General features: G+C 44.4%; 1 protein-coding gene across 1 annotated transcript in view; it reads left to right on the top strand.

The window, feature by feature from the left end:
• The window catches only part of GRM4 (glutamate metabotropic receptor 4), a 241,850-nt gene that overhangs the window by 205,903 nt on the left and 20,707 nt on the right, over nucleotides 1–15,240 (top strand). The gene's annotated exons all lie outside the window — the stretch shown is intronic.

Genomic DNA, 15,240 nt, shown 5'->3' with positions numbered 1-15,240 from the left:
TCGTGACCGACTCTGGGGTTGCGCGCTCATCTCGCATTATTGGCCGAGGGAGCCGGCGTATAGCTTCCAGGTCATGTGGCCAGCATGACAAAGCCGCTTCTGGCAAACCAGAGCAGCACATGGAAACGCCGTTTACCTTCCCGCTGTAGCGGTTCCTATTTATCTACTTGCATTTCCACAGGTAGGTCTTAGTATATTCTACACTTGTGCCACTGCACCGCCCCAAATGCAGTTTGGTATATTGGACACAGAATGCAACATTCTGAGAATCCAAGCTTTCACATTTTTTATGGCTGAGCAGATAAGCTTGGAAACACATCCTTCTGATTTATCAAAAGCTGGAGGAAGTATTTGAGGAGCTTGTAAGTGTTCAGAGGAAGAGCTGAACAACTACATGCAAATTTGCCCTAATTTTGACTATGCTTAATGAAGAATATGAGTTGACTTGAAAGAATACACAGGGATATATCTGTCAGGAGAGAGCAGCCTGTATTTAGCCCAACAAGGCTATGTAGCAGATAGACATTCTTGGATTCTGAAAGCCCATACTCCTGGAATCCTGATGGAATAATCTCAGTCTGCATCTTTGTTGCTCTTGCTCCCAAAGGTGTTGGTAATAGGATAGCGGATCATGCTGGAATAATTTAGCTGCTTCCCAAAGTTTTCTGCTTTCAAAGTTTTGTGGCTACCAGCAGGACCACCAAAAGGTTTTCTAAAGCGATAAACAAAGTGGCATGGGAAGATCTTCTAATAGTATCATGTGCAGATATGCACATGTGTCCATTGCACAATTGATCATGGTCTGAAGGCACATGAAGCACCATCACCTTACTGAAGTGAAGCAGGTCTGGATCCGGTCAGGCCTGGATAGGTGAGAATGAAATGTATGCTGCCTTGGGTTCCGTGATGGAGAAAACAGGGAGATATAATAAAATGAGAAATGAAACTGTCTCTAACTGCAGTGCAGGATGGAAGGGGGTCAACATGGCCCAAGGAGACGGGTGGTGTTGATTGTGGGAACAAGTTGTACATCTGTGTGTTCCTATAGATCCAATCCCTGGGGGGAAAACAAAACAAAACACCAGCCTGCTCAGGCAAGTTTTTACTGCTGAAGTTATTCTTAATGCTTGAAATGTGGATGCACTGTTGGTAAGAGTTTCTGCCAGCTGTAAGGCTGCTGGCAACCGCAAGCACAGGTCGTAGTGACTGAAGCTATCCATGGTTCCTAGAGGACTGATGCTCACTGAAGAGTGTAAGTTAACTGAGGGCACACCTCATGGGCCTTGAGCTTGTAAGCCTGCGGATATCCCCAGTAAGCTGCAGATGAAGGCAATTCTTGCCTGTCACATAGTAGAGAGGAACTCCGAATGTTGAGCAGCGTTTCTTAAACATTTAGCCTATCCAAAAAGGACAAAGAAACAAATTACATTGCTCTTTTGCCCTTGTCATTTGTTGGCCATCAAACATACACATTTTCTGCATTTCTCTGAATAGTTCCTTGTGTTTTTCCTTGCCTCCCATCAGCCCAAAAGTAATCATTTAATACATTGTCACTGTTAGAAAGGGTCAGATCTTTCAAAACCCAAGAAGACCTGGATCTAGTCCATCATCCTGTTCGCACAAGCAGAAGCCCACGAGCAGGACCTAAGTACAACAGCTCTCTCCACTTGTGATTCCCAGCAATAGGTATTCAGCTTAATTCTGCCTACATCTTTACACCACTTGCTGTGGCACCACCTCTCTCTTCCTTTATTATGAAAGCATAATAAGAGGGCCAAAAAACCAAATAGCACCTCTGCATGCACAAATTAAACATTTACTGTCTGTTTATCTGCTACGTCTACTTTCCATCAGTGTTGCTGTAATTACAATGCTGTAATTCTAGTCTTTGGCTAACACATAAGGGGCAGAATCATTCTATGTGGCACTACAGAGTCTCAAACTATCTGGCCCAGCTCCTGTTGTTTGAGTAAAGATCAAGCGGCTCCTGTCTCGACTGCTCATAGCCCCTGTGCACCCAGCGCTTACTTTCTTTTTCCTGAAAGAGAAAAGGAAAGGAAGGCATCAACATAGAAAACAGCTGAAAAGGAGACCTCCAAGATGAACTGGATGTATTTTTCATGAGGCCCAATGCATTTCCATGAAGCCTCTTCTTCAAGGATACTGTTCATGCAAATCAGTCTCCTGTATTATATCAGAGATATTACAGAGTAATAATCGAGGCTACTTTGCCTGGCTAGAGTTTCTCTTAGTCCTGGGATACAGCTTTCAACAGTGAGGTCTGTATCTGACACAGATGGGTCAAAATAGAAATGGGAGATAGGGTCAATATGGGTTGGAGATCTGTTACTGAATCGGGGAAACAAAAACCAGGGGCCAGAGATAAGAAGCATGATCATGGCTGCTCTGGCTGAGCCAGGAAGGCTGTGTTGCTATCAGAGGATGAGTTGATGCAACTGGCTTAGAAGTATTGATTTTGTAGGGCTTTGGGTGCTTGTGTTGCAGGAGGTTAGGGTGGTCATGTGTCCAGCTTTACAGTCCTTTGAAGGGCTGCCTGGTTTGAAGATAAAGAACCATGAGAAGGAAGAGCAGAGGCCTAGAAGCTGCCCATCAGCAGTTAGCACCCTGGACAGCAGAACAGGCAGGCACACAGGTTGCTCGGTCACAGTCTTCCCATTGCAGAGAGATGCATTCCATTTCTGTTTAAATTATAGTTTTTGGTTCATAGTTTGCATCCATACATATAAATGAGCACAGACAACTTTTATGCAAGCCTCTGTCCTCCTTTGCCCTTTCGTTACTGCAGTGCAAAAGTGACCATTCTATCCAGGTTTCAGGTCTCCGCTGGAGCCTTGCAGAGCCTTGCTCAAAATGTATTGGTCCTAATAAAAAAGCAAAACAACCCACATTTCTAGTACACCTGTGAGCTTTCTCTTCAGACTGAACAACTCTGAATACATCTTCTGTCTTACATTCTGCTCCTATCTCCTTGCTGGAGAAGGCTGCCCCTTCCGATCAGTTAAGGGTGTGGTGTACTGCCTCTCCTGTCACTGCAATGTGAATTATTTTTCCCTCCTTTAGGTTTAAAGTGTACAGAGCCACCTGGCACCATTCACCAGCACTGCACTAATTTAGTCTAGAGCAGGCATGTCAAACCTGCGGCCCTCCAGATGTTTTGGCCTACAACTCCCATGATCCCTAGCTAGCAGGACCAGTGGTTGGGGAAGATGGGAATTGTAGTCCAAAACATCTGGAGGGCCGCAGGTTTGACATGCCTGGTCTAGAGGATTTCTCCTGTATATTCTGTCCTGTGTTATCAGCCCAAGTAATCTGGCTGAGGGAGAAAGACAAGAGTTACTGCTCACTCATTGAACTGTGCGCTTCCCCACTCGATTATTGCATAGTTGGGAATTTAATTAACACCTGGGTGTTTTGGCAACACTGAGCTCCCATGACAGATTCCACTGCTGTGGGAGAAGTGGCGCATCTTGCAGCAGCAAGGCTAAGAAACGAAATAATTCCGTCATTCTGGTCACAAGCTCTCCAGGGCATTGTCTTCAGTGGCAGATCAGGTTGAGCTAGAACGTGACCCGGAGGAATCGCATTAGCTAATCCAATGTTAAACACAACTTGGCAAGCAGTGGGAAAGGAAGCGCATTAAGCCTGATGCACAGCTGGTGTAGAGCAGCCTCATGCCGGAGACTGTGAGGCTTGCTTTGGCCCTGGTGAGAATCTGTCCCTTCATGCTCTATTAGCAACACAAGGAAAGGCATTATTTTGGGCCCTGAGCATCCTTGACCTAATGTCTCTTGACATCTGTATAAATCTGTTGTAAATACAGGTTTATTAGGGTGGATGTGGATGCAGGCCATCAGTCACTGGTGCTGGGCAAAAACTGTTTGTATTAATAAGGATTTTAAGGGGTTTCCATACCAATCCTACTTAAATGGATGAGTGATCCTTCTATTATGCTGTATTCATCTTTTGCAATAGCAACTTTTCTTACTATATTGGGGTGTGTGTGTGTGTGCGCACACACACACACACACACTAAAAAGCTGTTAAGTTTTATTCTATGAATCTATAATTTTGCCTAAGACAAAAGGCTGGGATCTAGAGGACCATGTGGCTATTTATTTCTGCAAACTCTAGAGAAAGTTGGACTTGTGTTTTTCAAGCATTAACACCTTAGGTAAGGTTCATAACTCAGCAGAAGAGCATCTGCTTTGAATGCAGAAGGTCCTAGGTTCAAACTCTGGCATCTCCCCTCCAGGTAGGGTGGGGAAACACTCCTTCTCTGAAACTCTGGAGAACTGCTGCCAGACAGTATAGACAATACTGAACCAGATGGACCAGCAGTCTCATACCTTTTAAACTAGCCTCCTGTATTCATGCAAGTTAGTCTAGAGCCCATGTTTGAGATAAAGCTACTAAGCTCTATTTAGAGGGGTCTTTCTCTATCAGTGGAGCATCTACATATCTGTATAGCTATGATGGTGCATGGAATGAGCTCTCTAACCCATTCGTTGCTTCTGAATTTCCAGCAAACTCTATGCGGCAGTTTCCCACTGCAAAAAAACAATGAAGTGTTCTTTTGAGGCCCAACATCAGCAGAAAGGAGTGCTGGGGAGCTGCGTGAGTCCTTGGACTAACAAGGACGCACTGTTACCTGTAGACACCCCAAATGTCTGCTGAGCACTACCATCTTTGTTGGGCCATAGTCCGACATGTGCATAAAGTTAAAATACGTTAATAGGTGCCAGCTCCTAGGGGCCGAGGCACTTTGGACTTCCCAATGTTTCTTTTTGAGGGGGCTGGGGCCCCTCAATGTTCAGAGGGCATTTGACTCCACCCCCTGGCTCCTCACAACGTTGCTTGCATGATGTCAGGATGTTGCGTAACATTGTGAACATGACACCAGGATGTCATGTGACGTTGCATGCACGAGGCCAGGACATTGCACAACATTGCTCATGCAACGTCAGGATGTCCCGTCAGGCCCCGTCAATCATCTCGAGAAGTTGGTGCCTCTGATTACATTGTGATATAGTAATGGGGAATTGAGAGGGTTTGTGACTGCCATGATCCCCTATAGAAAGTGGAAGCACATTATGATGGCACACAGCCTTTTAAATATGTAGTTGCCAGCTATTCTGTAGCTACAGCTCTCTCCTCTTAGTTAGAGAGAGGCGGTTGCTTTCTCAAGCAGCAGAAGTAGGGTCAATGCCACTGTGCTCAGTGGTGTCGCAACAGGGGGCGTGGGGGTGGTACACCCTGGGTTACATGTCTGTGGGGGTGACAAGAAGTCACCCCATGGGGGCTTGCAGCAGCGTGAGCAGCCATTGCACAGCCACATGTGGAGGATCCTCCATTCGCGGCTGTGGCGGTGACGGAGGGATCCTGGTACCATCCGTACGGTGCTGGAGTGGCGCCGGCGGCAAACCGCTATACAGCGCATGTGCGGTGTCACTACATATGGCATATGCATCGTACGTAGTGACGCCCACCCCAGGTGTCACAACGCCTCCTTCGCCCCTGACTGTGCTGCTTGTGTCCTACAGTAACTACAGTCCCTTTTCCTCCTCCTCAAGGTACAGCAGCCAATGCCCTTATTGCTCATCTTCACTTAAGATTCTTCTCAAGGTGTACCTGGTGGCTGCTAGCAATGCTGAACCGCAGCCCGTGCAGTTTTTACTCCTACACTTCATAATGTGTGGCTTGTAGGCTTCTGCTTGGAAGAACAGAATGAAACATTCTCAATTGCTGTGTGTGTATGTGTTACTCTAGGTGTCTGTTATCCTTTACAAGTGTCATTTTGTGAGCTGTGTGGGTAAGATACAATCTCCAAAAAGGGAAAAAAATAGAGTCTGATATAGTAATTATCTGTTTCTCTGTGGTATCTATGGTATCTCTCTGCCTCTTTTCTGTATTGCCTAAGTGACACTTAGCGATCTTGTGCTTTCAGTAGAGCTGTGCACTAAATATGCCCCCGATGTCCTCGGCTTTTACCGATTCAACCAAAGCTTTGGGGAAGGGTGCTTCCAGATGGGAGCTTAATACTGCAAACAGTCATGCAGACATAGCAAATGGACAATTGGCAACAGGTTGCTGTTTATTTTAAGCTTTGGGATTTTCTCCAGGATAAATCCAGATTAAATGGGGAAGAATAGGAACTGGCGTTTTGTTGCCGATTGAATCCTGTGGATACTGAAAAAGAATTGTATGCATGAGCAACACCCTTCCACAATAAACACCCACCTGGAAGCACCTGAAATAGCATCCATTAAGTTTCATGCCACACAGAAGGAGGAGTTTTTAGTGTAGGTGTGGCTAGCCTGCGACCCTCCACATGGTACTGAACTCCCATTATCCTTTACATTGGCCATGCTGGCTGGGGCTGGTAAGAGTCATAATTCAGCCACATCTTGAGGGCCACAGGTCAGCCAACCCTATTTTAGTGGGTTTGTTTTTAAAAAGGAAAGGAAATAAATAGATGCTGGTTTTGTACCTGGAAGCAACTGTCATCTAGAAGGCCTTACCATTAATCCTAGCTGTGTAAACTGTGCTATTTTGTACTTCTTCACACATTGCACACTGGTGAAAGCGGATTTACTGAAGATTCACACTTGAGAATTCATACATGACTTTGTGGGGTATACAACGTAAAGCGTTCTGTGTGTAGACATGAAAAAATGTCACGTGTGAAGCAGCCTCTAACAATAGGGGCAAATGCTCCGCTTCAATTGCACTCATCTTTATTATTTCTGCATGTGTTCCAGGCCATGCTTCTGGCATTCAGAACTAGTTCTGGCTCTGAGCCTTGTTTCAAATTAAGCCCCAGGAACAGGATCTGCCTGTGCACATCAAGCAAGATTTTTCTTTGTGAGGATATGCCATGAGACCGGTGTGGTGCATTGTTAGATCCGGATATCAGCTCCAACCCATGCATGTGATTTCAATTGCTGATCAATCTTATGGTCCAAAATTAATCTGGTGCCATGCTAAGGTTGTCCACTAAAAAAAAAAGACAGGGGGTGAAAAAACAAATCGAGCAGGTTTTCCATTTTGATGAAATGGCAGGGGAGATGCTAACAAGAAAGCAGGTTTCCTAAGAAATTATTTCCCAAAACAAAAGCTCCCTTAAAGCTAGTTTAATGTGCTCAGCATACTGTGGGTAATAAAGATGGAAATGATAATGACTGTAGATTATGCGCAAGGTTGCTCACCTCCTCACTGCAGCTTGTCATGGGATAATTTAGGGCTGCCGAAAGCTAGCTGTCAAGTTGCAATTCGACATGAAGCTTTGCCTCACTTTGGGGGCTTGTAATATACAGTGTTCCTCTTCTATTAGGCAGCTAACAAGCTGATTAGAGGCTATCGTAACAATGTTCCTGGCTCCCTTTGGAGCCCACACAACAGACCACCTTGCTGAGGTTTTCTGCTCTTTGTGTGCAACCAGGAACAAACATCCTTCTCAAGGTAGCCAACCAGAGCCCTTCTCCTTGGGAGATACCAAACCTGCTCAGTTGGACAGCTTGTCATTGCTAACTGTTGTAAGGGGGACAGCTTAAAAGTAGATTTACCTAAAAAAATAGAATAAAAACACTAGCTATTATTATTATTATTATTATTATTATTATTATTATTATTATTATTATCCCAGAAAAATGCAAAATGGGAATACAAAATACATAATGAAACAAAACAAAAAAGCAACTAACCACCCCTCCCACAAACACATTTTAAAAGCCATAGGGTGTTAAACAGCTGAACACCTGGTTGAAGAGAAACATTTTCGCCTGGTGCCCAAAGATACGTGATGAAGGTGCCACGCGAGCCTCCCTGGGGAGAGCATTCCACAGTTGCATTTATAAGATCTGTTACATATCTGTCTATTGCTTTCAGCATCAACTTTGAGCAAAGAATGCTTTATACTCTTGCAAAATCTTTGTTATCACAGCACTTTGATCCTTTTGTGAGTTTTGACATCCCACAGTCTACTCAGATCCTTTCTCTGAGGCCCATTTAAGACTGTAACCAGTTATTTCCCAGCCCACTTTGTACAAGTTTTGTACAGTCTTGTCCAAGGCTAGTGAACTCCCTGAGATGTTTACTACTCAAGATGCAGTGGAACTGCAAGTAAAACAAATATGCATAGTAACTATTACATATTTATGTCCCCTTAAGTCTACCAAACCTGGATGAAGTGTGACTAATGGCTCATCCATGCTTCCACCCCCCCCCCACCCGGTGCCTTCTAGGCAGGGGTCCAAGAGGTTTTTCTTTTGTCCCAGCACTTTGCCCAAGAAAACCCTCTGTTTACGGCTGAATCAGAGTCAATGTCAGCTTGTAGAAATCATTTATCCATCCTTAGAAATCATAGGACAAACAGAAGTGTGGATGAGTGACTGTGAAATCTTCCAGGACTTCTGATTGATGGAATCAGTTGCCAATATCAAAAATGTTGCTAGGATTATGGGAAAAGCTTGGTGGTGGGGAGGGAGATGGGAATTTCCATGGCTATCTACCCAAAAGGGGTCCACTCTCGGTCATGTCCAATCCACTCTTCTTGCATTTCATAGCATGTTGAGAGCATCATGTCCATTCCAGGCAAAGGAGGACTCAAAAATCATTGCTTTTCCAAGATGCCAATAGCTGATCCCTGAGAAATGTCTCCAGGGTTATTGATGCATACCCCCACAAAAAGGCTTTGTTTATATTGTGCCATTTTCAGCTGTGTAACACAATTGCCCTATCATTGGGGTTGCCATTTTCTATGTGAAATATTTACATCAGAGGGGAAGATCCCCTGGTTATTTTTTTACATATCCTATAGTGCCTGACCATTGACCATGCTGGCTGGGACTGGTGGGAGTTGGAATCCAGTGGCAACTGGAGGGCTGCAGATTCCCCATCCTTGATCTACAATAGCCTAACAGGCAGATGTGCGGAGAGAGATAATTTCGAACAAATGGAGGTACTTGCACACCCCTGTGTTACCACATCTCATAGTATGTGCACCAAACACTAGTTATTGTTTGGTGCTGATGGACTCTAGCAGCTGTTGTATCATTTGTTTCTGTAAATTCAAAACTGACCATAGCTGCCAAGTACCCCGTTTTCCCTGGGAAACCCCCGTTTTTACTTACCTTTTCCCGGTGGTCCCCCGTATCACTTCGTCTCCCGTTTTTCTCCGTCATTTTCTCCTGCCGGCGGCAATTTTTTTCTGATTTGCCCTTCTACGGGCACCAAAAATGGCCGCCGCCGGCTTCAAAAGTCGCATCTACGCATGTCCGGAAGTGCATAGACGCTACTTCCAGTGTCGGCAGCGCCCATTTTTGGTGCCCATAGATGGGCGGAGCGACACCGGAAGTTGCGTCAACGCACTTCCTGACATGCGTAGAAGTGACTTTCGAAGCCGGCAGTGGCCATTTTTGGTGCCCATAGAAGGGCAAAGTGACACCGGAAGTTACGTCGACGCAACGTCCGGTGTCACACGGCTGCCGGTCCTGGATTCTGCAGTCCGGGACTTGGAAGGTAAGAAACTGACTATTAATTAGCATTAAAGCTGAACTAAAGGGGACGACGACAATGAGCATTAAGAAGTCTAGGTAATAGTGTAATGGTTTTGAAGGAAGATAGCAGCAGGATGCATTTACACAGCAGTGTTTAATTGCCAGCACAGGGGCAGGGAGAAAAGCCCTAAAGTGAAGGGCGCAACAGGGACATCAAACTCTCTATTAACAAGAAAATGTGTTGCTACTTTGGGCAGACTTAAGTAAGATGCCCATATTTAGAAGATGAGATTTGGGAGTCCACAGAAGTTAAAGTGTGTAATCCAGATAATTTTATGACCAGAGACCCAGGAAGCTGTTGGGGAATGTTTATTGAATGGAACAGAAACATTCTGAAATAAAGTTCTGAAACTAAAGTTCATCACCTAACACTTGTGCTTGGTCTGGAGACGATGCACTGATGTTTCACTCGTTAACTTTGGACATTTGTCATGATGGTCTGTAGCTGTAGTGGCCATTGGATTGCAGTCAAACTCAGGAAATAGGTGGAAGAAACTGTAAATGCAGAAGTGTTGTGTTTAACAGATCCTTAAGAGTTCAGGTCAAATCAGGAAAATACCAGCCAGTCACGATCATTTCAAGAATACAACTGTGCTAATTGAGAAGAGGTGGATTTCGGATTCCTGCTCTGGACACTCACTTTTGTAGACATTTTGTTTCATATTTCTTCCCCCTTAAGACTGAGAAGCACAATCCCTTATTCATTGTCTCTTGGTAAAGGAGAATGTGAAATATTCAAGGCAGGTACTGCATCTTTTGTCTCCATAGCGTAAATGGGGCCTTGGAACTAATCTGGGGCTTCAAGGTGTGCTTGTAGTAGAAATATTATTACATTCCCTGTTCTGACAGTCTCCTATCTAGGTAGCTTTTGAAAAGCATTCAAGTTGTGGGAGTGTGTGGTGTGGGTGTGTACATGCGCCTCTGCACTGTGTGGAGCTGAAATTGCACCCTGTTTGCTTCTTCACAGCATCTGCATGAAAGTGGCTTTTTGATCTGTGTGCCCAAGTGAAATTGCCTCATTCTTTTCTCCCGAGGGAGCAACTGATGAGATCTCAGTGTTATTTTATTAATTTTTCCCACCCTGTGTCTACAACTTTACACGGAGGCAGCAGATTATTCTAACAAGTCCCCCAAGCCCTTTCTCAGAGGAGCCTCTTATCCTAACAGATCCCGGTGGATTACAGAAATAGCAATAACCGAGGATCTAAAGAAAGAGACAATTTCCTGTGCTGATAAGGCAGAAGCCAAATAGCATCATCATTGTCTATTCCACTATTTATCGCCTGCGCTTTCAGATATATGGCAAGCAGGGGAGGGGAATAATCCGGTGCTCCTTGTTCCTTTTGTTTCTTTAGCAAAGGCTCATGGTGATAATAAATAACGAAAGTGATAATTGGGTATTCTGCCCAGGTGACCAGGACCCCATGCTGTTCCAACACAAAGGCAGGAAAAGAGGCATGAAGTCCACCAAGGGCAATATAGGTTTTGACTGCACAGGCAAATTAATCCAAAATCAGGAGCGCCTATAAACAGAGGGTTTAATTTAGAACAGCTTGGGCTTAGCAGTTCAGATGTGCACTGGCATTATTTGTTGCAACAGTTCAACCCTAATCAGAACTTAGGAGGACAGGACTCCTAGCAGATCTCCACACTATTAGGGACCCCAAAGAGCCACTGGATTCAGACATCCCTGCCCCAGGACTAGAGGTTCCCACACCAGCTGCCTGTCTGGTTCTCAGGCACACAATTTGCAGGGCTATAGGAGCAGGATATAGCCAGGGCCGGCTCTAGGTAGAGTCCCGGTGGTGTGGGGCGCCAGGGCTGGTAGGTGGGGCACTGTGCAGCAAAGCCGGGCAGAAGCCATGCTGCACCCTGCGAGGGCGGGGGCGCCGGAGTGATCTCCGCCGCTCAGCGCCAGGGCGCCCGACCTGCTCGGGACTGCCCTGGATATAGCTATCCATGTAGGGACTTTAGAGCCACCACTAAGTGCCTGGGCAGGAGCACATGAGGCTACCTGGGAGGAAGGAGAAGTGCCTGGAAGCATTTGCTTAGATCAGAGCCTGGTTAGGAACCAGGAAGCGGTGGAGCTTCCAGCTCCTATATAGGCTCCCAATCTGAGCTGCTTCATTGCAGATGCAACGGCTGCTTTCCAGGCTCAACCCTCATCAGCCTGGGGAAAGGGACATATGCATTCTTCCATGGTGGCTGCTAAGTTCTGGGGACTGATGAAGGGTGTTGGAGAGCCCCCCCCCAAAAAAAGTGTATGGAAAAAATGTATGTGGAGTTTCTGTGAATTAAATATATGCCTCTTTTCCCATGGGTAATATTTGTGATTGTTTGTTGGCCCAGCTTTGTCCACTTTGGGGTATGGTCCCACTGCTATTGGAATATAACCTCTGACAGCTTTCTGCTGGATAATATGGCCCATCTCTATACTAGACTAACACAACAATTTTGATCAAGAAAAGCATCTATAGCAGGCTTCCTCAACCTTGGCCCTCCAGATGTTTTTGGCCTGCAACTCCCATGATCCCTAGCTAGCAGGACCAGTGGTCAGGGATAATGGTAATTTTAGTCTCAAAACATCTGGAGGGCCGAGGTTGAGGAAGCCTGACCTATAGCCATGGATTCCATGTAGTGTATCTGCATCCCTGTTCAGCATCGCCCGCATGGGTTCCTTTTATGCCCATCATTTCACTTGGATACACTGGAGCATGCTGGGTTGAGGTGGAGTACCAGACCCACAGACAGACAGGTGTTTCTTTTATTGCAGTCATCAGTAAAACAAAAGTGGGGGAACTCTGTAAGATGAGTGGTTTTTTGGGGGGCTAAAGTCCTAGGTTCAATCTCAAGCATCTCTAGTCAGAGATATCCTGGAGACCTGCTTCTGGTCAGGGTCAATAGGACTGAAAGAGATGGGACAATGATCTGATTCAGTATACGGTTACTTCCTATGACATATATAGGAAGTTGATTGAGGCTGAGGTGGGCAGAAAGGGGAAGGATGCAAGAAAGGAGATATAGGAGATGTCCAAGAGGGCAAAGTAAAAAAAAGTGACCCTGAGGAATCCAAGGCTGATTGGCTCCCTGGAACATCAGAGAATGGTACTTTAAGTGAGCCAGGAAGGTAGTACAATGTCTCCTTGACATACAGTCCAATACCTGATGCAGATATTCTCTCAGACCAGCTCCCTTTGCCCTCAGTCAAGATACCAACTGTCGTGAGGAAATAGGAGACTCCAGAAAGCTTTGTCACATGGTTATAGCTTAGAATATATCTCAAAATTGGAGTTATCACCCACAAATGGAGTAAAAGGTTGACATGTTCTTCACCTAAGTATCAGCACCATTTGGAATGAATAATCTTCCAGCCTGAGCTACCACATTTGAGGAGACCTATACAGGGCTCAGTGAGAGCCTCTCTCTAGGGACAGCATCCACTGTCCTTGAAACGTTGTGCCCTGCCTAAGCCACTTTTGATTTAGTCAATGGAGGCAGGTTTATTGTTTTAAATAGAAAGCATTGGTAAGTACTCCAGTGGGAGCATCATGACAGTGGCTGCTGCCTACACAAACCCATTAGCAGCCACTCTGCACCTCCTTTTTCTTCCTCCTCCAGCTCTGCTCATTAAGAGCAGCTTCTTGCCTCTCAGCTTTTATCAATATCCCAGAGCCTCTGTGACAGAAGGTCCCCAAATGCAACCATATTTGCAGCATGGTAGTATTCCCCCCCCTTTTGTTGGTTAAATTTCATTAAACACTTTCTGAATATGATTTTACAGCATAAATTTTTAAAAAATTTTTTAGAGCAATTGGCATGTTAAAGTGGAAATATACACAGAGCATTTGCAAATGTCATAACACTTGACCCAACAGGAAATTACCATATCAGGTAAAATTTTGAAAATTAGCAAGACAAACAGGAAAAAGGAAATAGCACTCTGGTCCCCATCACCCCATTATGGTGTGTGTTGATTAGGGATGCTTTCAAAATTCTCTTGCTCTGGAAACTTCTATCAAGATTCCAAAGTTTTGCATTATCTGGTCTTATTTCTGAAGTGGTAATAATGAATTAAGGACCCTTGATTATTCCATTTTTTTTTGTAAATTTCTGAATTTGGCTTAAATGCTGTGCATTTGCAGTTTGCTTCAGTTTTCAAATCCCTTTTCTCTACCCCTCCCCACCTATTTTGCCACTGTACACACACCGAGGCTGCACTGAATTGATAAGGGCCATTTTTTCAGTGACTTGTATTTACTGTATATCTTAGCAATTGGGATTTGGGGGATGAGGCCAAATTCTTTTAGAGGAAGAGAATGGGAGCAGCCACCATTTTGTTTCTCCTAGCACTTTTTGCAGCTTGTGAAATTCAAAATTGCTACCACCATAAAACATGTCTACCTCCTTCAGCACTCACTGTGGGCTACCATTATAGTGGAACTGACTTATCTCACTAAGTCCTCTCACTTTTTGAACTTGCCCGCTAAGTTTATGCACAGTGGTGAAAGTTTTAAAAGCCATTGTTTTCGATGCAGGAACTGTTGTTGCTTTCAATCACTTTGTGCTGTGCAAAGTTTAGCAGCAGATAGCATCTGCAGCATAAATAATTTCCTATGAGTCAGAATTGGGACTTCTTTCTCTCCTCCTTCCTCCATTCAATAACACAAGATGGAGATCTAAAGAGACCACTAATTGACTGAATAACCATTACAACTTCCTGCCCCAAAGCCTTAATTTATATACATGGACCCAAGATGTGAATAGGCAAACCTAATTCCTCACAACTTTCCCAAACAACCTACCATATTTTCCCATCTATAAGACACCCCCATGTATAAGATGCCCCCTATTTTGAGGGACTCAGATTTAAGAAAATGGGGGGAGATGACCCCATGTATAAAATGCCCCCTAATTTTTGACATTATTTTTTAGGGAAAAAACCTAGTCTTATACATGGAAAAATATGGTATATCCCTGTCTCAATATTAATTTCATCTGGAAGAGAAGCATTTTACCATCCAAGCACAAGATTGTTTGTGCTGTTTTAATTTTACAACAAACTGATAACTTGTTAATCTCTCATTTTAAAATTTGATTTACCTACAGCCAGAGGCTTATCCAGCTCTACTGTGCCATTTATGGTGCATTTTCATCCAAGGATAGATGTTAGGCTTTTTATATAAAGGTATTAATATTTATGGAAAGTGTCACTTGACCTCAAAAGACCTAGCTTGTTGAAAAATGTTAATTGGGCAAGTTGTATCTTTCAGACCAATGGATCATACAATGTTCATTTATTTTTGGATAGATAGATGATGGATAGATAGATAGATGATAGATAGAGTCATACCTCATGGGTTACTTCCAGGTTCTGCCACTTGCGCATGCACAGAAGACCAAATTGCACCACGCGCCTGTGCAGACACGGCGCTTCAAGTTGCGGGCTTTTCATGTTACGGACGGGCCTCTGGAACGGATCCCGTCTGTAACATGAGGTACCACTGTAGATGCATTTTTAAATTGGAATCATCTATATCGAGCACTCACATCCTTGGGTAGCCTGAAAAGAGTTTTACCCTTAATATGGCAGATGTTTTAAAATCCACAATTAATTCAGCCTTAGAGCAATTCAACAGTCACCAACCTTTTTGGGCCCATGAGTATA

This window comes from Zootoca vivipara, chromosome 7 (assembly GCF_963506605.1).
Source record: "Zootoca vivipara chromosome 7, rZooViv1.1, whole genome shotgun sequence".
NCBI classification, from domain to species: domain Eukaryota; kingdom Metazoa; phylum Chordata; class Lepidosauria; order Squamata; family Lacertidae; genus Zootoca; species Zootoca vivipara.
This window is presented reverse-complemented; position numbering and strand designations above follow the sequence as displayed.